Source organism: Ipomoea nil, unplaced genomic scaffold (genome assembly GCF_001879475.1).
Source record: "Ipomoea nil cultivar Tokyo-kokei standard unplaced genomic scaffold, Asagao_1.1 scaffold3069, whole genome shotgun sequence".
Taxonomy (NCBI): Eukaryota; Viridiplantae; Streptophyta; class Magnoliopsida; order Solanales; family Convolvulaceae; genus Ipomoea; species Ipomoea nil.
Window position 1 is genome coordinate 3,857,972 of NW_017619497.1, and position 26,778 is coordinate 3,884,749.

At 34.7% G+C, this 26,778-nt stretch overlaps 2 long non-coding RNA genes across 2 annotated transcripts; one reads left to right on the plus strand and one right to left on the minus strand.

Annotated features, from left to right (window-relative positions):
• Positions 1–911: 911 nt before the first annotated feature.
• Positions 912–26,364, plus strand: LOC109165636. Its single transcript, XR_002051575.1, has 3 exons — positions 912–924; positions 2,012–2,013; positions 26,217–26,364. It is a non-coding gene; the product is annotated as an uncharacterized LOC109165636 (long non-coding RNA).
• Positions 6,999–7,671, minus strand: LOC109165635. Its single transcript, XR_002051574.1, has 3 exons — positions 7,652–7,671; positions 7,509–7,553; positions 6,999–7,087 (listed from the first exon to the last, which is right to left on the minus strand). It is a non-coding gene; the product is annotated as an uncharacterized LOC109165635 (long non-coding RNA).
• Positions 26,365–26,778: the final 414 nt, after the last annotated feature.

Genomic DNA, 26,778 nt, shown 5'->3' on the forward strand with positions numbered 1-26,778 from the left:
TATAACATTTATCAACAGTGTGACCATTCATCCCACAATAGGTACATTTACAACACTTTTCCCTCCACTATTGAACTTCTTCTTGCCATTATAAGAAGTGGAGGCTGCCACAAGACTTTGATCATCTGCAAGCTGAGAATTGATTTGAATAGCATTGGAATGGATTATCTCATTGTCCTCTGGTTGTTTACACTCTTGATCTTTCTTTCCAGTTTCAAGGTCATGTTAAGAGTTTTCTCCATAGTAGGAAGGGGATCCATGACAAGGATTCCAGATTTCACTGTCTCAAATTCTTCATTTAAGCCATCTAAGAAGCGGATTATCTGATCAGCTTCCCTCTCCTTCTGGATCTTACTGAGAAGACTGCACGAACATCTAGGAACACATTCGCACTTCAGAATTGGCCTCATGATTTTCAATTGCTCCCATAAGGCGTTGCTTCTAGTGAAATATTCACTAACTGTCATGGTGCCTTGTGTGTTCCTGAAGATTTCATTCTGCAGTTCTGCTATTTTGTGAGGATCAACCTAAGAATATCTCTTCTCAAGAGTACTCCATATCTCATTAGCATACTCAAAATACAAGACACTCTCTGCGATGGCAGGATTGAGTGATTTAAGAATCCAGGAGCAAACAATATCGTTGCATCTCTTCCACTGAGGATATTTAGGATCGGATTCTCCTGGATTTGGAATGCTCTCATCGACGAAACCGAGCTTATTTTTGACTCCTAGTGCGATCCTCATTGATCGATTCCAGGATGCGTAGTTCAACTCAGAGATAGGTGGAGAAACGAGGATCACATTCGGATTTTCAGTCACATGAAGGTACAACGGATCGTCTATCTCATCTATTCTCCGGCTAACATTGATCGGAACTTGATTCACCGGACTTTGATTTGAAGAAGCCTCTGCTCCTCCGATCGTATTCCTGTCTCCGTCATCCGGCATCACAACCGTTGCGGCGTAACTTCGGTGACGCTCTGATACCATGATGAGCTTAGCAATGACTCATGGAACCAGGTAACTAAGCAGTAGAGAGAAACATGTATCGAAGAAGAAAAATGGAGAGAAGAAAGATGGAGAGTTTATTGTGTTTGTTACACTTGGAGAATGAACACACAGCAGGGACTATATACACGAAGCAGTTATAACTGCTAAAGAGAGGGAAAAGACTAAAAAGTCCTTCCTTATTAACTAACATCAACTACCACTTGTTGAGCAAGAGAGAACTGCTGCTGTTGGACCAATTCATCAACTGCTGCTTCTTGATTCATTCATCACATTGCAATATGTTATTTTGACCCTTGCAATTGCTCTTGCCCTCCCAATCTTCATTGATCTAATTGAGGGACCTAGCTGCTAACAGGTTTAAGAAAAATAATAAGGCTCTCATTCACAGCAAATACATACATAAATGAGGATTATTGTAGAAATTGAAAATTTAATTTCATTTTCACAATTTTTGTATACATGGACTATGTAAATATCTAGATAAGATGATTTTCTAACTAATATTGAATAATTACGGACTTCAAACTAGGCTCAACTCCACAATGGTTCTCTGCAATTCTAAAATCAAAATCATTACCCAAATTCAATCGGTATATAAAAAAAAATTACAAAATAAAGTTCACCAACTAAAATGAACCAAAGCATAGAATTAATAGTGAATCACCAACAACCAAAATAATAAATTTTGAGATATATGCATCACTGTGTCTTTTAGAGACCAATGCATTTTTCAATGAAACAAAAATAAATATGGTAATAAATCTTATTTACTTGTAAATTTATGAATCACACAAACAAATTGGACAAAGCACCTGTAACAAGGGCAGGTAAAGTACATTCAGCAACACATAAACCCCCCATAAGATCATAGAAGGTGAATATATTTGCGTGAGGATTTGCCAAATTCAATCTGTATAAAAAATGAATTGAAACCCGATAAACTAAGCTCTAAAAATAAAAAGATGGTGGTTCAAGTTTGGCAGCCCATCAGGCTATAGTGGTACAAGGTTGCACCAGCCTGTTATTCTTCCACTGCAAGAGAGGGAGGTTTTCGCTGCTCTGTGAAGCCAGCCTGACGCGGTGCCCTCCAATCTAAGGGAACCCGATAAACTAAGTTCTAAAAATAAAAAGATGGTGGTTGGACCAAGGTTGCACCGGCCTGTTATCCTTCCACTGCAGAGAGAAGGAGGTTTTCGTTGCTCTGTGAAGCCAGCCTGACGCGATGCCCTCCAATCTAAGGGCCAAGACGCCTCCACTTTAGCAGAGACTCCATGGCCCATCTCACCACGTGGAATGGGCAAGCCAGGAGATAGCACCCCAAGCCCAGCCATCAGAGCAAGCCCAATTGTTCCACCATCTTAATGCTCCCACTCGGGTTACAAGCTCACGCTACCAAGCCCAGCGAACAATCGTCGCAGCTAGCAGCTTATTAAGAGAAAATACTTGCCGTATGAATTCGATGTGGGAAATTGGTTCACTGCTTAGCCAGCCCCCGATGCCAATGGTTCTCGATCGATCTTCATCAGCACCGCAGAAACTGCCTGCCAAGAACAGAATGCATGCAGCTGGAGAAACCCCATATATATATATATATATATATCAAACCCGCCCAGGCCAGTTCGTCTTCAACCTCTGCAAATTAAAGCAATGAAGAAGCAAATATGAGAGAAGATCGAACTTGGTTGCCGGCAGCCAAGAAGCTAAACTGCTAAATTAAAAGGAACACTAGTAGTGGTGAGGTTTTAAAATATTAACAATTCTAAGGGTCACTTTATACATATATGTATTATAGTAGAAGCAAAAATAGGTGACAGATCTCACAGATGCAAGCATAGGAGGTAACCATATAGGATTATGTCTGTCTTTTCTCTTTTCTTTAAATTCCCTTACTGACAAGTGACAACCTTGAATGCATCCTTTCATTTATATATTAAATCCATTTTATTTCCCTTCAAAAATCTTGTGCATTCTATTTCTTTTATGCTCCCTTTTGAGTTGGTCATTTGTCTAATTTTTTGAATTTTTTGTGCCCGCAGCCTGCATCTTTAGTGCACTTGTGTTTTGAGATATTAAAACAAGTGTGCTGCCTATCTAATACTCTCGATCTCGATCTCATTTTATCTGTTTTACTTACTATTTTAGTCTGCTCCGAATTAATGTCTATTTTTCAAAAAAAAAAAAAAAATAAACATCATTAAACTTTTACTTTATACGTACTGAATACATTTTATCTTTATGTTTCTTTTTAAACTTTCTATATTTTCACCTCAATTGTCATTTTTGTAAATAAACGAACAAACAAGGAACAAATATCTTATATTCTCTTTGGTTACATGGGATGGAGGGCTTTTTGGTAAATTGTTGACAACATTTCCTACCGATAAAGAGTATATCGATGTGGAGATAGATCAAACAGTCTTCCATCATATAGACGCGTAAGGGGTGTTTATGTGATGATGGAGGATATATGGGATTGGTTGACGATGAATTGACTAGATGATGCATCAATTATTATACAAGTATTTATGCTGCAAGTTTCAAATTGTTCTTTGTGTTTTATATACATTTGTTTGGATTTGTTACGTTGTTGTGTGCTTCATATAAGTGACTATATATCATGTTAGCCATAACAAAAACCCTGTGGATATCTGGTAATGGATCAAGAACTACCACGTTAGTCTTAAGAGAATTGTACTCATCATTTAAGCCTTGGAGGAATCTGATGATCCGGTCCACTTCACGTTCGGTTCTGATCCTTTAATTTGTTCTGTCACAATATAATTCTACAACCTCCAATTAAGCGTTAATTAGTGTGCTTAATTAGTTTCCAAAGATGTAGGCTGTGCATATGCCGCACCTCCATCGGACGATCTTCATGTTAAATTGTGTTTTAATTATATATTTCCTCATATAATGTTAGATTTAATTTGTTTCCCTTCTTACACGGTGATTTACTAACCTAGCTAACAAAGCAAATCTTTTCATGCATCACTTAAAATTATTAAGTTATTCAACCAGTTCCTTAACATGTAGACATCCATTTCGAGACTATGTTATGATGAACCGAGTAAATATAGAAGTAATAATGAGAAGACTAAAATATTCATCATATTCAAAACCCTCATTATTATCATCATTATTAATATATGTATTTTAATTTTATTATGTTATTCATAAATTGTTATATATTTTTATAATTAATATAGGGCATTTCGATCTATTCTGGTGGACGAGGATCTATATAACTATTGATTGAAACGAATGCAAAGCATATAAAATTAAAATTAAAGTTTTAATATGATATTATAGTATGACTATTGATTGACATCCGCCCCAAACTATGTTCTTATTTATATTTTTTTTTTCTAATTACTAATTAGAAATTATAGATATTTATCTATATTATAGTATAAGAGAAAATTTCAATTTTGGTCCACTGACTATTGCACTTGTGTTAATTGCAACACTTGACTATCAAAAATGTTTATTTAATACCTTGACTATGCGATTTCTATCAATTTTGGTCACGTCGGCCAAATTATCGGCCAATTGTGACTGAAAAATTTTAATGGATACAATTTTGAGGGTATTATAGTCATTTTAGTCCTTTTTTCTTTCTTCCCCATGAATCCATCTCTTCCCTCTGGTTTCTGGTGATTGTTTCTTCCTTCGTTCATGAAGCTGCCGTCGCCATCCTTCATCTCTCCCTGTTCGGATGAGTTTGGTCCTCTCTTCTTTCCAAAGCCAACAACAGCAGTGACGAAGCGGCAGTGGCATACAGTTCAAGAAACCAGACAACAAATATAAACACAACCAAACAACAAATATACTATAATACAGTATAGATTAATACTTGGGTTTTTTTTTTAATTTATCCAGCAATGATAAAAAGAGGGCGAATTCTGCAGAGGAAGAATTCAATCTCTTCGCTCAGAGCTCTGTTCGGCGAATTAATCTGTAGTGCGGCGGTGGCTGGAGGTACTCCGGTCGGTGGCGTGGAAATTTCTCCGGAGCAGCAACGCGCACTACTCTGGTTCTTCTTTCTTTTATTTTCTTAATTTGTTGCGTAATATGATTTTTTTTTTTTTTTTTTTTTTGGTAAGGTGCGTAATATGATTCTACATACTCATCTCAATTCCAATTTATTATGTGACTGTGTACTGCAAATTATTAAGGTTAGTTCTTAAGTATGACACTAATTGTAGGCTTAATTATGATGCCCATTCGGTGATTGAAAATGGCGTCTAAGCTTCAGCAAGTTTTAGTAAAAAATTTCCGGCGGCGTAGAAGATAAGAAACGGAGAAGAAAAAAAAAGAGTAAATGACTAAATTACCCTCAAAATTTTATCCATTAAAATTTTCTGGTCACAATTGGTCGGTAATTTGGCAGGCGTGACCAAAATTGATAGAAATTGCATAGTCAAAGAACTAAATTAACATTTTTGATAGTCAAGTGTTGCAATTAATACAAGCGCAATAGTCAGTGGACCAAAATTGAAAATTTCTCTATAGTATAATTTCTAATTCTATTTATATTTTTTTCTAGTTTAGAAAAAAAAATAGAAATATATTATAAAAAATATCTATTTTAATTAGACTATTTTTTAAATTAAATTTTATTCAAATTTGAAATAAAATTAGAAGTTTTGTTCCTATGAGAGTTGGGTCCACTTTGTTTGGATCAAAGGTCCTTCATGTGTGAACCCACTCCTTCCGAACACTTTCGTTTCTTCTAGAATTTTTTATTCCTTTATTTTTAGAAGTTTTTCACTTCTTTCGTTGGCCCCCTTGGTTTAATTTCTAAATGATTGTCTTATTAGACTTATTTTGATGGGTCTGGTCAACTTTCTTGAAACCTAAGCCTTGCCGATTCCGATTATTTCTATAATCAACTGGAGTTGAGTTATGTGTTTATACCACATTATCTGCCGATTGAGGATTAGATTCTTTAACAAACACCGATTTGATAGAAGGTGGTGCTGGAGAAGATGAGGAATTAAAACTAATTAAGTCCGGTTCTATCCTAATGGTTTTTGTATGCTTAGTAATGCATGTGTCTATTGTTTAGGAACTACCCGCATATTTAACACTACAAAAAAAAACACCGGAATAGCGACGGATAATTCCGTCGCTAAAAGCGACGGATTAGCGACCGTCACAAAAACCCTCGTCGTTAGAATTTAGCAACACAATTTATTTCAGTCGCTAGTTTTAGCGACAGAAATGTCCGTCGCAACACGAAATAAATCATTCGCTAGATTTCTTCTGGCGACGGATTCGAAGAGGAAATTTGTGTGCGAATAACGACGGAATATTTTGTCGCTACAATTAGGGACGGAAATTCCGTCGCTAAAATAATAAATTATCCGTCGTTAATTTTCTACTAAGTGACAAAAATATCCGTCGCTAAATTTAACTGCAGATTTTTCCGTCACTATTTCGTTGTCTTTCTACCATATTTGTCCGTCGCTAAATTCTAAAAATTAATAAAACAAATGTACCCACTAATTAATAAAAAAAAAACAGGCATTAAGCCTATAATACAATACTTGAATAGTACAATTATAAAATATATTATATTAAAGCATTCAAAGTCAATAACAATAACATAAGTATAACAATATAATGTTACATCATTAGAACCAGTATCAAATATATTACTAAAAATAATCTAATCATCTCCTAAGTTTTCATCATTTGAATTAGCTAATGTTTAGCTTGAGTACTTGGAGTGAATAGCATGCCGTTGCGACGCAACTCATCCATCAAACTTGCAATCTGAGCTTGCATTTGAACCTGCATTTGAGTTCTTTCAGCTTGTAGTCTAGCTTTCATCTCAACTATACATGTTGGTTCACCATCTCCTTCATTACCTATTGTTGAAGGTGTGAAGTAGCAGATGAACAAGGTTCGCGATCTAGTGAAGTTATGTTAATTTTGGTGTTGTTCTAGTGGCATAAAAGCGTATTAAATTTCAAACTTACATATAGTGTCTTCTTTTGTTCCTCGTTACAAAGTTCCAGTGCTTTCACAACCAACCAAGAGCACTTAAAGTCTTCAATGTCTGTTCCAATCTGAAAGTGTGCAACACTTGTCAATAAATTTCAATTTTAAATATTTAAGTCAAATAGTGTTGAGATTAACAGGAACAATAAAAAATAATAATGACAGAAAGGGTAAAGAAGACAAGATTTACGTGGTTCGGCAAAGTGCCTACATCCACGGGAGTGAAACAATACTCTTATTCATAGTGATGGTGATAGTGGTGACACCACCGTTTAGGGATACAACCAATATATTTATAGACATCCAATCCCTATACAATAGGTCTACCCGTTTCACTCCTACTCGTATGAGACAAACACTTATTCCTAATTCATATATGAGACAAACTCAACAATCTCCACCTTGATGAATATGTTCTTTACGAGAAAAGATAACTCAACAAATAGAGATCTAAGAAAAAGAGTATAGTTTGAATTCCATTTAACATACCTTACCAAGAACCTTTGGATCAGAAAAACAATCCAGATAATCATCCTACAAAGGACACCAAAATCATTTGCTACTGAAATAAATGGGTGTTTGAAATGCTGAAATACCACTTCAGTGAACAAATAACTGTTAATAGTGCTTACCTGAACTTGAAAATAGATTCATTCCCATATCAACAAGAATGTTTTTTATGCCAACATGTTTCTCAAGATCCTCACCAGCCATAAGAAGTGCACATGCCACCTGGATCACCAAAAAAAAATTGAATTGACATTTTATGAACTTATGTAAAAGGTGAAGGGGAGAACAACGCATTGTTTCCAGTTTCCACTAAGGCCACGTAAAACCATGGAGCATAATTATATTTTCTAAAACTATCAATCCATCATAAATGTTAGTTACAGACAAGTCTATTTCTGGAGAAGATAATAGAAACAAGAGACAAATTCAACCCGCGGTAAAATGAATAGTAAGCAGTCTTGTATTCAACAATACGGCGGTGGCTGCATGAATGCATAAACATTTACTTCAATGATCAATAATATATGTTAAAAGAACACAAGACCGAGCTGCATGGAAGTTCTGCTTACAGATCAGAGGCAATGAATATTTTGACAAATCTTTCTCCCCAACAAGGGTGGTAATCAGATCTATCATTTGCCGACTGCCCACTGGCAGTTTGGAATTCCACCTGTTAGCGCAAGAATTTCACAATAAGCTCTCTAAGCTTTTCTTCTCTAGTATTACTTTTTTTTTTTTTTAAACGAAAACAGACTTTATTGCCGGCGAACAGCCCGATGAGAGGCAAAGCCCCTTTGATCATACAAAACTGCTAACCTGGCCTTTTCGGGCAAAGAGCTAGCGCCATAAAAAATTCTGGAAGATGGAAAACTCAAACCAGCTTTTGCTAAAGCATCTGCCACCTGGTTGGCTTCCCGATAGACATGTCCTATCGTGGAGCCCCAAGTAGCAAGGCTAGATCGAATAGAAAGAATCTCATCCTTTATCCTCCATGGAATCCTTGTTTGCTCCCCCAACACTAAAGTGGCGAGGGCCAGCTAGTCCACTTCAACCATGAATGGGTATTTAGCAAACGCCTCACACCATTGCAAAGCTAAACACAACGAGACAGTCTCAGCTTCCAAAGCCGAGGCAGCATCAAGACGGAAGCATAAGCCAATTTGAAGAATATAATGCCCCGAGAGTCCCGTAAGCACGCCCCACCGGCAGAAGCATCCGTCGTGAAAGACGCATCAGCACTATAGAGATATAATGAAGAATGTATTTCATGAACAGGGAAAGAGGGCTTAAATAGCCAAGCATACAACTGAAACACCAAAACCTGTGAACAGTTATTAGAAATATTCTAATCCTACAAACTAGGAAGAACTAGTCCATAAAGCAAACTATATTAAAATATATTATGCCTTCTTAAGCACGTCCCGAGAGGCTTCTCTAGTATTACTTGTTCTACACTTTCTTTTAATCTTTCATCTTTTATTTTTAGCACCTCACATGCCCGCAGCGTGCACCTACATCTCCGGCGCCGTCGGCCCTCTTGTCGATATGCTCCGCTCTGGCTCATGTTAGTTTGTTATTTTTCAAAATCCCGTTTTTCTGCCATGAAAGATTTATCCTTTTTAGCACCTTATTAGTTATTAATATATTATGCCATTAGTTTCTTCATAAATTCAGGTTCGTTACTATTTTGACAATTTCATGTTAGTTTCTTGCTTTTTTCAGTTTCTGCATCTTTTTCCTAAGTTTCAGTAAAGGATGATGTTTCTTTTATTAATGTTAATTTTTTTTAATAAATCATTTTTTACGGAGTATTTCTTTTTCTTGCCCTGCCTTTTTGGGTTGCAGAAAAAAAAAAAAAAAGAAATAAATCATATAAAATTGTAAATCTTGATTTTTATCCTTTAAATATCATACTATGGCATCGAAAAAAAGCTATCGTTCTTCAACTTATTGGGTCTGAACTGTGATTATACATAATTCAAGCTCAAGATATATCAAAGTGTTAAGCTTTATCAGAGAAACTTGGATCTTTAGTTTTCAGCTTTTGATGGCCTCTGCCGACCATGAACTGTGTGTTGCATGTAAGTATTTTCCCTAAATACAATATATTATAATATATTGTATTATTGGGTGGCTGTGGTGCAAGTAGGAGATTGAGTCAATTAGTGACTTAATCTGTTATGCAACTCAGGATATTCAGTTAAGCTTTAACTGAATATCTGCCTATGTTGATGGCATGTAGGCTTCTAAGCAAAATAGTCCTCCCACAGCTCCCGAGTTCAGGACACGTACCATCACGTATTCGGGAGAGAAGTGGTAGACAAAACGACACTAACCTTTATTCTACTGGTTTACCATCTCGTGGCAATACCAACGACTATGGCTGGGGATATCCGGGCGATCCTAAAGCTTCCGCTGTAACGAGGCAGGTTACTCGTTTACTACAGTTCATGTTAGACTAAATTTATTATCTAACATTTGGTATCAGAGCTCTACAAATCTCTGCCTGGTTGATTAATCGGTAACAAATATATATTTTGAAAATATATTTGTTTTTTTATTTTCTGGAAATCAACGCAGTGTGTATTTTTTTTTTTTGGGAACTAACCATCACCGAAAAATTTTTTATTCACCGTTTTTGGTCTCTGTCCCCGTCGCATTTTGGCCGCAAATAATCGCTGGTGTTCCGGATTTTCCGGCGATCTCCATCGACGGCGAACTTTGCGTGGACGAGTCAGGCGTTGATCATTGGCGTCGTCCTCATGAGTGGCGATGTGGATGCAGGAGCACCATTCCAGCGACGCGAAGAACAAGGTGGTGACGCCGTCGACCTTGCCGCAGGTGGGAGACGAAGAGCGGCGGCCCTGCTCTCATCTCGCAAATTGAAGATCAGGCGGCGGTGGCAATGGGCTGTTTTCTGGAGGGCCGTCACTGCTTCCTTCAGGTGGCGCGGAAGACAATGGCGGCTGCATCGGGTGGCACTGCTCCCTTCTTCAGTTAGCGTCGCATCAGGCCTTGGCGGCGGTTGATTGGCGTTGCACGGAGGAGATACGGTGAGGATGGTGGCGGACCAGCGTTGCAACGAGGAGAGATGATGGCGCCTCGTTGCTTCTTCACTGCTTCTTCGCTGCTTTTCCGGCAATTCATATGAAGAAGACAACTGGTACGCTACGTTCCTATTTACAACAATTTACTTTATTTACCATTTTTATATTTGCCTTAATTAATAATTCTATATTTATATATATTAATTTAGGTAATTGGTAATTATTTAGTTTAATATTGCCATATTAATATTACCTTAATTAATATTGTAAATGATTTTGGCAAATGGTAAATATTAATAATTGTTTGTTTTGAAATAATATGCCCTTTAGTTATTCTTTACTTTTGGCATTAAAAATTTCAAATTGAGATCAGATGAATTGTGGCATTATTTGTGATTGAATTGTTGCCGTTATTAGTTCAATTGCAGTCATTCATGTCATAATTAAATTATTATTCATTTTTTGAGCAAATATTAAGTTTTGATTTGCTATTTGAATTTTAATTTAATATTGAGAGTTGTATTAATGCCCTTTAGTTTCCTCTTATTTTTTGGCGTTATATTCACAATTAAATTGTTATTCAATTTTGATCAAATATTAAGTATTGAATTTGCTACTTGAATTTTAATTTAATATTAATGTGCATATTAAATTGCTTGAATTATTGCAATTTATTTAGTATTTATGAGTTAATAATATATTAATTTGCAAAATCCAAACATGCTCTGTATATTTTTTTAAATTATTTTATTATAATTGTACATTTAGAAAAGCATATATTAAGGTTGGATATAGCATATTATTAACTCATAGATTTTATGTTAAATATCGTTCAATTTTGGATCCTTAGGTTAATTTTGGACATTATAACCTATTATTAAGAGAGCTTGTTTGGTTTCTCATTTAATTTTGAGCATATTTTAGTCCTAATTTTTTACTTGGGACTTTAAAACCTATTTTGAACAAGCTATTTAGGACCTATCTTGGTCAGTATGGATCCTACTATTATTTAATTGATATTTTAATAATAATTGTAGCACATTCTTTTTATTTTGATTATAACATGTTTATTTAGTTTCAATTATTACTAACTACCGTATTTTGTTAACGGTATTTATTGTTGGTGATAATATAATGTTTGGATCTATTTCCATATTAGAACATTTATCATTCATGTTATAATTAACTTGGGACATTAAGGTTTATGGGCCTGACTTAAGCAATTTTGTGCTATAATTATTATCATTGCGTGATTTTGAGTCAATAAGGGTTTAAGGATTACAATTACCATTTGAAGTCATTAAGAATTATAATTATTGTCTTGGCCATTAAGAATTATAACTATTATTTAAGCTGATTATATATTAATCTATTAATAGTTTTAAGGGCCTTAACAATAATATTCTGTTTTCTTAATGGTAAGCAATGTACATAGTTATGTTGCCTTTACATTTTTTTTTGGTAATTTGGTTATACCTTAATTTTAATCTCCGACTCATTACAGTCTTAATTAATTATTATGTGGTAAATTGAGATTAGTATTTAGCATCCCTTAATTACAATTTTACATTTATTGTAATTATTATTAATTTACATTATTAATTAATGTTATTAAGTTTAGGGGCTAATCTCATTTATTATCTTTCATAATAATTATTAATTCATGGTAATCTACTATATTTGGTACATTGGTAAGATTACCCATGTCACTTCATTTTCTTACCAATAAACTGTTGCGTACCATTGGGCGATTCAACTAAACTCTCCGTGAAGATGGGAGATTTTGGAGGCTTTCTTCGCTATCGCTGTTAGTGCTATCGATAGATGCAGTTTGCATCATATTGAGGTACGCAAATCATTAATTACATTTTACTATTATTATTGGTAACTACTGTTATAGCTGTTAACCATTTTGAACTAGTCACATTTTATCCTTAAGAATATGGAAACATTAAGATATGTATTACCATGTTTGTCATTATTAAAAATGTTCATAGTGATTATAATGCTCCTTATTACTATTAATATTTTATTTAATGATAACATCATTTTTATGGTATTAAGTCATGAATTGTTTCCAAATTGATTTATGTGGCATTTATTTTCGGACTTAAGTTTTATTAAATTTTGAAGTGATATCCAAAAATGTTTTAAAGGTTAACAAGTTTTAACTATTGTTTTTCATATTTAGTCTCCAAATTAACATAATACTATTATTATGGCTATTTATTGCTTTTTTGGTTATTTGCAATTTTATGCCATTAATAATATTATTAATTGAGTTTTGGAGAGTGATTTTTTAATCAATTCAGATTTTGGAAAAACATGTTTTCTTGGCAATTTATTTAGTATTTGAATTATGATTTTAGATGCCATTGCCCACATTTAGTTAAGTATGAATAATTGAATACACATTTAGTGTTTTTCATACTCTTTAAATTGTTTTATGCTTTTAATCACATTAAGTGCATAATATTAAGTTTAATTATGCAGTTGAGATTTGTGAGATTTTATTTACGAATAAAACATATACTATGGCTTGATATTTGTGAATTTAGCATGTTTCTCCCAAAGTTGATTTTATGCAATTAAAACTTTTTCACGTGGGCTTATAGTTTTTAACCTTTCAAAGTATACATCTATTATATTATTATTCAAATTTTGGATTTCTTTTGGTTAGAAATCATACTAGCTAGTTTTGAATATTAATTGTATACTTTGAGGTTATTGCTCATATTTAAAATTGTTTTGGTTTATGCAATTTATTTAGAATATATGAGTTTAATGTTTGATTTTATGCATACTTGTCCACCGCATAATATTCTGTTTTTTTTTAAATTATGCAATTTTACTATGCCTTTAGAAGTGCATACTTTAGGATGAAATTATATTAGTTCCTTATTAAGTTGGACCTATGCATAAACTTTAGCTGCGGTAGTGCCTGAATTTAAGCACGTTTAGTCCGCTAATTTAGTTCATCAATTTAAAGCCTTATCCATAAGTGAATCTACAATTGTATAGATCTCCCAAACGATTTTACTTCAAACATGAGAACACATGACTTAGGGAAGTTTCTTGGGGAGGAATACTAGTTCTATGGCCCTGGCTTAAAAGCCTTGTTGCTACTAGTCCCCTTGCGACGCTACTCTGTCTAAGGAGTTGGTATTTAACCGAGCTTCGTCTCGACCAACTTTCCTGGGAGTATACCTAATAATTGGCTATCATGTGTTGGTTTAATTCGTTTGTTAGGCTTTAACTTCCCCTTTTGCCAAGTGATTACAATTTCTAGATTAATTAAAGAGTAGCCACAGCATCTTTAATTTACTAAAAATTGTCTAAAGTTCAAATCACATAAAGATGGCAATGATAAATGCCTAGTGGTCCTATAATTTTAATTAGTTGGGGAGTAGCCACAGCATCCTTAATCAGTTAAAATTATATATTGAGTTGTTGGGTCACATAAAATTTGATAAATGTCTAGTGATCTTATAATTTTAATTAGTTGGGGAGTAGCCACAGCATCCTTAATCAGTTAAAATTATATATTGAGATGTTAGGGTCATATAAAGTTTTAGACATATCAATTGTGATTAATTGTATGTAATATGATGGAATTTAGCCCACAGGCAATTTCGTTATATTTGTATGATTAATTAGGATGAAATACTGAACTATGATCATAATTTAGCCCACAGGCAATTATATATCGGGATGTAGTTTAGTAGTTTTATCAGTAATGATAGAAATAAAGAATTTTACTTACTTTATGAATAATTCTCATCTCTATCATGAAGCTTAATTGTATGATGTAAACTTTAGGTCATATATCTTAATTTGCCCACAGGGATTAAGATAAGGAACATGATCTCTTAAGTGTTTTTTTGGTCATAATGGTTGTAATGAATCTAATTGAATTAAAACTTCAGCCCACAGGCAAGTTTTATGTCACTTGATTCTTCAACCCATTTGATAATTGTATGGTTGTAATGAATCTAATTGAATTAAAACTTTAGTCCACAGGCAAGTTTTATGTCACTAGATTCTTCTGGTCATTTAGTAATTGAGATAAAATACTATCATAAGTGTTTAATTGAATTTAATAGAATTAAAACTTTAGCCCACAGGCAAGTTTTATGTCAATAAATTCATCAACCCATTCGATAATAACTTTATCTCAATTTCTTAGAATTTATAAATTTAGTTCAATTATAATTCTAAGTTTCGTGGTTTGCATTGGCAAAATATGTATTTAGTCACTTCCCAAAATTTAGATACACATTTTATTAATTATTTTTCACGAAGCTTACTTGGTTATTTGGATTAACTATAGTAAGTTGCGTGGTATGATATACTTCTTTTGGATTCCAATAATAAAATATATCTTCTGAGCCGAATTCTAACTTGGTTTTGGAAGGCGTATTTTATTATTTTAGTATGTCCAACTATGGTGGAGAATCATGTCCTCATTAATTATTCATTTAGTTGGACTATAATTGGAACCAAATATTGATTATTTAGTATGCCCCACTAATGGTGGGGAATTATATCTTCATTATTTAGTTGGTCAAATCAATTATGAGTGTTATATCATTAATTTGGCTAAAGAATATCTTAATCAGTGGGAGTGATCATTTAGGAAAGATCATTAAGATACTCCACTAAAGCTGATGGATTTAGTTGTTTTCATACATTCCAAATTGGATTGTGCGTCTAGCAATAAGTCCAAAAGTTTTCACAAGTATTAATTTAGTCTTTTGTGCTTATAATTCATAAGTTCATTTCATTGAACGTTTGGTTGTACAACATATTTATGAAAATGTTGTAACAATATTAATGAATTTATTAGAATGAAAACATTTAACTTGTGGTGCACTGCCAATTAATAAATTCTTTAGTAGCAATTAACATAGTCTTTAGTTTCTTCAAAATTGATCCTGGGCCATTTTTGGTTTGTAAGGCTCAAAACAATTTTGTAAGACATAATAAGACTCGTAATGTTCAATTAATTTCGAGGTGGACCTTGAGATTATTTGGGAAGTTGGTGTCTGTTTAAGATTCCAAATTATTGACTTAGACCTTATGGTTTATGTTATTGGAATGTTTCTGTGACTTGACTATCTTTTGGGCTATCTTAATGAGTGGGAGTGACAGACGTGTCAACTTCAAGCTCTTAGCCGTTAGAGGTAGTGTTTATGTTAACTTATAAACAAGTCATAGAATATAGTTAGCATTATGCTAACATTAAGAGATATCTACTTAAGGCATGCTTCTAAGATTTTGGAGATCATACAGTGAATTTGGATGGTTTCTTCCTTCTGTTGTGCACATAATATATTTTGAGAAACATCCATTAAGGGACTAAGAATAAACGTAGGGTTTGTTCATAAAGAACCTAAGTTAGAGAATTTAAATGCATGTGATCATAGTAGATACTACTCACTTGATTAGTAGATGACGTATTACTATGGTTCTTGTATTTTGTTCTTTAATGAAGGTTGTGCCAGTACTTGCACCAAGTGGGAGAATGTAAGTATTTTCCCTAAATACAATATATTATAATATATTGTATTATTGGGTGGCTGTGGTGCAAGTAGGAGATTGAGTCAATTAGTAACTTAATCTGTTATGCAACTCAGGATATTCAGTTAAGCTTTAACTGAATATCTGCCTATGTTGATGGCATGTAGGCTTCTAAGCAAAATAGTCCTCCCACAGCTCCCGAGTTCAGGACACGTACCATCACGTATTCGGGAGAGAAGTGGTAGACAAAACGACACTAACCTTTATTCTACTGGTTTACCATCTCGTGGCAATACCAACGACTATGGCTGGGGATATCCGGGCGATCCTAAAGCTTCCGCTGTAACGAGGCAGGTTACTCGTTTACTACAGTTCATGTTAGACTAAATTTATTATCTAACATTGCAATCATGCCTAATCTGGATTGAAAAAAGCAGCAAAATTCTGTGTTTAGATAACAAAGTAAGCAACTTTTTCTTTGCCCGGGTGGGATTTGTGATTGAAAAAAACATTAATTAAGCATTTGTTTTGTGAGGAATGGGCTGAAAACAAATGCTATGTGAAATTCCACTTTTACTCATACTTTAAACGGTGTTAAACGGAGTAACAGACAGAAGGACCAAATCTGCTTGATGGTCGAATAATTGAGGGACCAAATGTGTTCAAATTGGGAACTAAGGATGACATTGCAGATTGGGCACTAATTGAAGGACCAAAAGTGCGATTTCCCCTTGTCTTAATTATTTTAAAATTAAAATTCGAATCATATTTATGTATATAATAACTACAACAGGGTCAGAAGTATGAGATTGTTGTGACGATAACTCATCATGGGATAGACCCTTTTAAGGGTGTCTTTGTGTATTACAGTAGAAGCAAAAATAGGTGACGGATCTCACAAATGCAAGCATAGGAAGTAACCATATAGGATTATGTATGTCTTTTCTCTTTTCTTTTTTCCTAAAAACTAAATTCCCTAACTGACAACCTTGAATGCCTCCTTTTATTTATATATTAACTCCATTTTATTTCCCTTCAAAAATCTTGTGCATTCTATTTCTTTTGAGTTAGTCGTGCACCTTTAATGCACTTGTGTTTTGAGATATTAAAACAATAGTGTTGGCTATCTAATACTCCACCGGTCACATTTTATCTATTTTACTTACCACTTTAGTCTGTTCCCAATTAATGTTTTTTTTTAATTTAAACATCATTAAATTTTTACTTTATACGGAGTACATTTTATCTTATGTTTCTTTTTAAACTTTATATATTCACCTATATTCTCATCTTTTTAGTGGACTACGTAAACATCTAGATGATTTTCTATGTAATCTTGAAAAACTACAGACTTCAAACTATGCTGAACTCCAAAGGTTCTCTAGAATTCTAAAATCCAAATCATTTCCCTATTCTAAAGACCACTCGAACATGAAATCATAATCTGTTAAAAAAAAGAAAACCAAAAAAAAAAAACCAAAAAAACAAAATGAAACTCACCAACTACCCTTCTACCATCGTACCCTTTTTACACCGGCCTGGATCTTAATCGTAGATTTCATACTGATTTTTACTGACAATCAGTAAAAAATGTATGTATATAGGGTATACCATTTGGGGTCCTCCGAGTATAGTGTTTTAAGTCCATCGTTTTGGAACTACCAGCATATTTACCAAAAAGTTCTTTAAGCTTTTCTTCTCTAGTGTTACTTGTTGTACACTCTTCTTTAATTTTAATCTTTCATTTTTAGCACCTTACATGCCCGCAGCGTGCACCTACCTCGCAATGCCTGCCTGGACATTTCGATCTTTTATGTATATATATATATATATATATATATATATATATATATATATATATATATATATATATATATATATATATATATATAGGCGGGTTCAGGTGCGGCAGTGTCTTACGGTGCGGTTATTTCTTACGGTGCGGCAACACCAATAGCTCACCAAATATGCACCATCAACGTTAGGAAATACACCACACAAAACAGAGTAAACAGAGCCCTGCATCACCAAACACACACCATTAGGTGTGAGTAAAAACACCATACACTGTTCGAAAATACACCATTGGGGGTGGTGAGTTATATGGTGTGTTTTTTTGAGTCTGTGGTGTATTTTGTGATGTTTTATTACATTTCATTGGGGTGTGTTTTTATTGCACTATTGGTACATATTGTTAACACTGTTGGTGTATTCTGGAATTTGACCGCACCGCCGCACGGTAAGACCCCGCCGCATATGAGCGCTCTTCTATATATATATATATATATATATATATATATATATATATATATATATATATATATATATATATATATATATAATCTTGATGATGATTGTCTTATTTTAAAATTAAAATTCGAATCATATTTATGTATATAACTACAACAGGATTGGAGGTATGAGCTTGTTGTGACGATAACTCATCATAGGATGGACCCTTTTAAGGGTCACTATACAGCTATGCCCGCCATCCGAGTGGCAAGTGGCTGCGCTATGATGATGATGCTGTCACCCCAATCCCAACCAAAGTGCTGCATGAGCAAGCTTTCATTCTCCTCTACAAACAGCTGTAATTGTACAATTCAAAATGAGACTTTGCATTAACCTGAAAGGTGTGGTTGAGTGGAAGAGACTCATCCATTCTTAACCAAAAATCAAGAGTTCCCTTGATTTTGGTATGGAGTAGCGGCCAGTTGTCCCACCTAAAAGATTAGTCTGTCCAACTATGGAAATTATGGGTACACAACAAAAAGAATGAGAGTTGCCCTATTTTGCTGTTCCAGAGTCTGCAGCCATTTGCGGATGTTTCTTTGTACATGTATTACAGTAGAATTGAAGCAAAAATAGGTGATAGATCTCACATATGCAAGCATAGGAGGTAACCATATACATAATTACATATAAGATTATGTCTATGTTTTCTCTTTTCTTTAAATTCCCTTACTGACAAGTGACAACCTTGAATGCATCCTTTTATTTATATATTAACTCCATTTTATTTCCTTACAAAAATCTTGTGCATTCCATTTCTTTTTTTCTCCCTTTTGAATTGGTTATTTGTCTAATTTCTTGTGCCCGCAGCCTGCACCTTTAGTGCACTTGTGATGGAGGGCTTTTTGATAAATTGTTGACAACAATTCCTACTGATAAAAAGTATATCGATGTGGAGATAGATCATATCAGACAGTCTTCCATCATGGACACTTAAGGGATGTTTATGTGATGATAGAGAATATACAGGATTTATTGACAATGAATTGGCTTTATATATATATATATATATATATATATATATATATATATATATATATATCAATTATACAAGTGTTTATGTTGTAAGTTTCAAATTGTTGTTGTGTTTTATATACATTTGTTTGGATTTGTTACGTTGTTGTGTGCTTCATATATATCATGTTAGTCAAAATTGATGACTTGATGCTTCCTGATGCCTACTGCCATTATACTGTTCTAAATTCTAATACGTACAAATTAAATACCACTTAGGCTGTTGCATATATGTCCATTTTCTAGCTATTACCACGTATGTACAGTGCCATCTGAGATGTCGATCATGTGATAATGTTACTGCTGAAAATTATGGAATTTCCGACCACTTGAAAATGATCTTAATTCAAGTCGAAAGTCTTGTTCCGACCACTTTTGGTATTCGGACAAACCTTTGTTGCTATTTCCGATCACTTTTTACTTTCAAATTAATTTAAGATCACTTTCAGGTGGTCGGAAATTTCATAATTTCCGGCCGTGGTTGCAACTGGAAAGTCTAGAGCTTCATAAATCATATATCAACTTCCCAGCGTTAATTAGTGTGCTTAATTAGCTTCCAAAGATGCAGGCTGTGCATATGCCGCGCCTCCATCGGACGATCTTCATGTTAAATTGTGTTTTAATTATATATTTCCTCATATAATGTTAGATTTAATTTGTTTCCCTTCTTACACGCTGATTTACTAACCTAGCTAACAAAACAAATCTTTTCATGCATCACTTAAAATTGTTAAGTTATTCAACAAGTTCCTTAACATGTAGACATCCATTTCGAGAGTTCTTCGCAATGCATATATGCATGACTATGTTATGATGAACCGAGTAAATATAGAAGTAATAATGAGAAGGCTAAAAATATTCATCATATTCAAAACCCTCATTATTATCATCATTATAATATGCTATAGTGACAGTAGTAATAATAAATACTATTGATGGATGCTCAATAGTGGAGATTTTGGTGTGATTTTTGAGGAGTTTTTGTAGGCGTGTTTAGGAAAAAGAGAAAATGGAATGAAATAAAAAAAATGGAGAAAAAAAAAAACAAAAGAAAAGTTAAATTTAAATTAAAAAAAAAAAAAAAAAATCAAAGGCAGTACGTAATTAACACGCACGCGCCAGGCTGGGCGCAAGTTGGCCTTCACGCACCCAGCTGCATTTCTTTGTTCTTATATGATGGGTCTCACCACTGGCAAAATCTCCAAAATATCATAAGCAACTCTCTCCTCTCTCATCTCTCCTCCACCTTATCATTTTTTTCTCAAAACTACTTATTAGGGGTGGGCGTTTCGGGTTTCGGTTCGGTTTTTTCGGTTTTTCAGTTTTAAAAAAGTTAAACCATTCGGTTTAACATTAGTGTTCGGTTCGGTTTGAAACGGTTCAGTTTCGGTTCGGATTTAATTCGGTTTGGTTTAAGATCCCCAAATTTCAACATTTCCTAATTTTTCGAACATACTACCAAACAATACATATTCACATAATCCAAATTCAAACTCTAAACATTATATAACAAAATAGCAATCCAAAATTCAAACACAATACTAAGTACTAATTACCAAACATCAGTTAACGTTTTTGCACAACCGACACTTCAGTTGGTTCTGTTGGAATATTTTTATTGATAAGATGAATAACCATCTATCTGTATAGTTGATATTAAAAGAACAAGTGTCAATTACTATATAGTTAATTTTTGGACACAATCTGTCATTGCTAGTGCACTCGAAATATATTCCAGTACTAGAAAATAATTATAGTGCACTGAAAATCAAAATTAGAATGATTGTAAAGTACATTAAATTTATAGAAAAACATGAAACTAAGGAAAATACTGAATATTGTAAATATAACTCAAGTTAGATATAATTGTGAGGTAAAGAACAATTGCGACAAACAACAAAAGTGCAATGTAGAAAACAAGCTATAAAGAAATCAAATAAAAAATTTAAGGTTCGGTACCCGTAAGAATGAGAACTGAACGGTGGAGCAAGCATCAAGGAACTTGAATTTACTTCTTTTTTTATTATTATTATTATTATTATTATTTATTAAAAAAATTATATAGCATTCGGTTCGGTTTTGCCAAACCGTTCGGTTTCGATTCGGATAAACCGAACCGAAGTGCCCACCCTTACTACCTATGCACAACCCCTTATTGGGGTTGCTCTAATATATTACTCCGTAATAAATTAAAAAACATAACAATAACAAGGATGCTTATAATGGACAAAACCAACTCATTATGTTCTAGATTAATAAAAGAAATATAAATCTTGCTTATTCTAAGAGACAAATAGGAAAACAAAAACTAATATAATTAAAAAAAAAAAAAAAAAAAAAAAAAAAAAAAAAAGTAAAATGAGTAGTTTTTTTTTTTTGAAGAAGAAGAAGAAGAAGAAAATGCAGAGAGCTTTTAATACATTGAGAATGAAGAAAATATTACACAGAGAAAAGATGAAAGTGATTAAACTCTGCTCAACTACATACAACGTTTATATACAAGCTACCACAAAGTAATTGCTCTCAACAAACTACAAATAATGGAGAAGACCTTCTACTCCTTGTGCTAGTTGTATGCTTGCAAATGTAGTTCTGAACTTGAGGGATAAAAGATGCCTTTTCCTGGTGCACCTTTCAAATACCTCAACACTCTATGAGCCACTGCTAGATGCTTTTCAGTAGGAGCATCAATGAATTAACTCAATTGCTACACTGCATAAGCAATATCACAGTAGTAATCTGACAAGAATATACTTTTGTCTTGTAGATCTTCTAGGCTGAATATTATGAGATTCATTTTGAGTTTCATCTGGCAAACCGGCCATTCTCTGCTGCTGAATTTTGGGCTACAGGCAACGAACTGTCATGACCAAGTGGAGAGGCAGATGGAACACCTAACATTTGTGTATGGTATGACCGTTTATTCCACAAAATGTGAATTTTGCTGCAGACTTGTTTCCACTGTTAGTGTTGAACCTTTTTTTTGTAATTGAAAGTTCTGGTAAAATTTGAACCAGAAACAACAGCCACAACTACTTCATTCATTTGTTCTGTGAAGCCGGCTACCTTGACTGGCATTAGCTTGCATTATTATATCATTCCCACTACATCCAATATTTGTGCCATTGATTTGTCTTCCTAGTTTGAGTGCCATTCCAAACACTTTATATAGACATCTGGCATAAGATCGAAAACCAAAAATCGCATTAGCTTGAGAGAACCTCTTTCTTAGGTCCTCCCATATGTCCTTCGCTTATAACACTCTGAGCAATAGAAGGACTCACTGATTTTAATAGCCTGCACGTTGCATCTCCTCCAAGCTCCATATTCAGGCTGGAATGGGAATGGAGAGAACTCAGGATAGGTCACTGAATATTTCAGCATAATGAAGAAGAAAATGCAAATTAAAGAGGTTTTATTATATGAGAATGAAGAAAATAATATTACACAGAGAAAAGATGGATGAAAGTGATTAAACTCTGCTCAGCTACGTTAGTAAATCCTTTATATAGAAGCTAGCTAGCACAAAGTAAGTGCTCTCAATTCAACAAACTACAAATAATGGAAAACATCGGCTACTTTCTACTCCTTGTGCTCAGTTGTATGCTGCATTTTATACTTTGATACTAAAACCTAAACTAAGAGTACTATATCATAAATGCATATATGCAACATAATAATCTACATTGCAATATGTTTTTGACCCTTACAATTGCTCTTGCCCTCCCCACCAAATCTTCATTCATCTAATTGAGGGACCTAGCTGCTAACAGGTTTAAGAAAAATAATAAGCCTCTCATGAATGAGAATGGTAGATATTGAAAATTTTCATTTTCACAATTTTTGTATAGGACCATGTAAATATCTATATGATTTTCTAACTAATCTTGAATAACTACATACTTCAAACTAGGCTGAACTCCACAATGGTTCTCTGCAATTCTAAAATCAAAATCATTCTCCAAATTCAATCGGTATATAAAAAAAATACAAAATAAAGTTCAGCAACTAAAATGAACCAAATTACCAAAGCATACAATTAATCGTGAATCACCAACAGCCAAAATAATAATTTTGAGATATATACATCACTGTCTTTTACAGACACCAATGCATTTTTCAATGAAACATAAATAAATGTGTTAATAAATCTCATTTACTTGTAAATTTATGAATCACACAAACAAATTGGACAAAGCACCTGTAACAAGGGCAGGTAAAGTACATTCACATAAACCCCCCATAAGATCAGAGAAGGTGAATAAATATAAGTGAGGCTTTGCCAAATAATTGAAACCCGATAAACTAAGCTCTAAAAAAAAAAGATGGTGGTTCAAGTTGGGCGGCCCATCAAGCTATAGTGGACCAAGGTTGCACCGGCCTGTTATCCTTCCACTGCAGAGAGAAGGAGGTTTTCGCTGCTCTGTGAAGCCAGCCTGACGCGGTGCCCTCCAATCTAAGGGCCGAGACACCTCAACTTTAGCAAAGACTCCACGGCCCATCTCACCACTTGGAACGGGCAGGGAGGAAGATAGCACCCCAAGCCCAGCCATCAGAGCAAGCCCAATTGTTCCACCATCTTAATGCTCCCGCTTGGGTTACAGGCTTGCGCTACCAAGCCCAACAAACAACCGTCCCAGCTAGGAGCTTATTAAGAGAAAATACTTGCCGTATGAATTCGATGTGGGAAATTCATTCACTGCTTAGCCAGCCCCCGATGCCGATGGTTATCGATCGATCTTCATCAGCACCACAGAAACTGCCTGCCAAGAACAGAATGCATGCAGCAGGAGAAACCCCATATATATATATATATATATATATATCTCAAACCCGCCCAGTTCTTCTTCAACCTCTGCAAATTAAAGCAAATATGGGAGAAGATCGAACTTGGTTGCCGGCAGCCAAGAAGCTAAACTGCTAAATTAAAGGAACAGTGGTAGTGGTGGGGAAGTAATAATTAAATGCAGAGAGTGAAGTGTGATTGAGCAGAGATATAGAGCTTGGATACAGAATCAAAAAAAAAAAAAAGTAAGGGCGGGGTTGGGTGTGGTGAGTTTTTAGTAATTTAAGGAGGGAGGGAGATAGAGAATGATAATTTTTGTAAGGACTAATTTTATACTCTTTCTTCCATTTTAGGTGTTGATTCAATTACCGAGGTTTGACTTGAAGTTATTTTTAATTCAATTTTATATAGAGAAAATATCAACTTTGGTCTCATGAATATTAGCAAAAATAATGATAGTTTTGGTCCATATGTTTAATTCTTACCAATTTTAATTCACGACCATTTTTTAGTACTAATTTTCATTCACAAATATTGTTTTAGTGCCAAAATCAGGATCTTTTCCTATGCTGATGAATGCCTCTTTTCACTTATCTGAAGTCTACAACAAACAAGTGGGAGAGGCAGGATTCGGACCTATGTAGAAAAACTTCAACAGATTTACAGGCTGCCGCTTTTGACCACTCGGCCACTCTCCCCTTCCCAGGCCGAAGCCCCCCTCAATGGGTTCTAATTCTAAGAAAGGGGGTGGCACCCTGGATCAATAAAAAGCTTATTGATTGAATTGAAGGAACTAAAACTATTAGCTTAGCTAACGTTCCGGGAGAATCTAGTCATTTAGTAAGTTCATAACAAGTATCTCTGTAAAGCAAGGGGTAAAGCTTCTAAGATAGCTTCCCCCTCATGTAGTCGTCGGCTAGGGTCAAGGGTTCGTCACTTCTGGCGGAGCTACGAGTTCATGAGCAAGTGAATGAACGAGCCATGTTCCTAAATAAAAGGAGTGACCCTCTTTGTTTTCTTCCCTTCCCCAATCCCTTAAAAGCCCGTAGGTTGGGCGCTAACGCTTTACTAATATAATAAAAAGTAAGACTCTTCTGCTGAGCGAAGCTGCGAGCCTACTTAAATATAGTTTACGCTTACCAAGCCTAATATACTAAAATAGGGCTACAGCAAGCAAAGCAAGCTTTCCCCCTTCGTTTGTTGTGGGTCGCGCCTCACCGCAGGCACTGAATGAATGAAATGAGTGGAGATCTTCCTTCCCCCTTGCTAATTACCAAGAACTTCGTTGCCACTAGTGACGAAGAAAAATTAAACCATCCCATCCAAAAACAACTCGAGCCTAAAGTGAAGAGAGTCCAGTCTACAAGTAGCTGACGGAGCTTTAGCCATTGGACCACATCCATCGATCCTACCTAAACAGTCACCCTTTTCTTGTTCGTTCTTCGAATGACACTAGTGGAGACTAATTCCTTCCGGCTAATGAAGATACTTCTCCAGTCTTTCCATTGGATCCTTCTTAGCCCTTAGAATTTAACGAACCAAGTTCACCTATACAAGAGTGAGGAATAAAAACCAACAATAAACTTACCATATCCATACCAAACATTAAAAAGAGAATCTTCCATGGTATTTTCACTTTATTTTAGAAAATCCTCCACCCCTCCACCCGAACCATTCTTAAGACCACCAAGCTCTCTCAAATGAGTTCTACTCTTTCTGCATTCAAGATACACCAGGGGCTAAATCTTTTCCCCACTAAGATGTGAAACGTTCTGGCTATATCGTCTTGAAGACGGATGCGATGGGAAGAAGTGGAATTTGAAAGTGTTGCTGACTTAACATTTAGGTTTCGGCATAACAGAGCTTGCACTGTCTTTTCGCACTTAGGCACACAGTGTGCCATTGGTAATGATTCTACTACGGTGCCACAAATTCGCAAGTTGTTCCTAAGTAATCATTGTTCTTCATTGGATTTCGAAGGAACTACTTCGTTAGAATTGGGGAATTGCTGCGATTATTCCTGAATAGCCTGGATTCTCCCGTCGAGAGTCATTTTTAAAGTATTACCAAAACTCTTCCGACTGAATATGATAAAGCCTATAAATAACTCGCTACTATCATTTCTTCATTATAAATTAAGATTTTCTTTGAACTTGATGCACAAATAGATAGAATAGCAGCAAATAGCATCTCTCTAGTGGCACCAAGTTGCACTCCCATATGGGAGGTTGTGGTTTCGAGCCTCAGTGGAGGCGATACTGACTCTTTGTGCTTCAGTAAGTTGAGAAAGTAGTTACGAATAGATACTGCATTGTAATAGAGTCAATCATAGATGTGAAGTGTATATACCTATCATGATCAAGTAATCCATAATCATCACAATTAATAAGCATCAAAGTAAACATAATCCTACCAGTCAATCCACCTCCCCTACCATCTCTTGGCTGTTTCTAACTACAAGGGTAATGCCTAGGTGACCTTCAATTCTCTGCAATATAATGATTTTGACTTGCCCCCTTGAAATCCAATATCTGAAAGCAAAAATTCCAGAATGAGGCAAAAGGAGAAGTCAAGAATTTGCAGATGTACG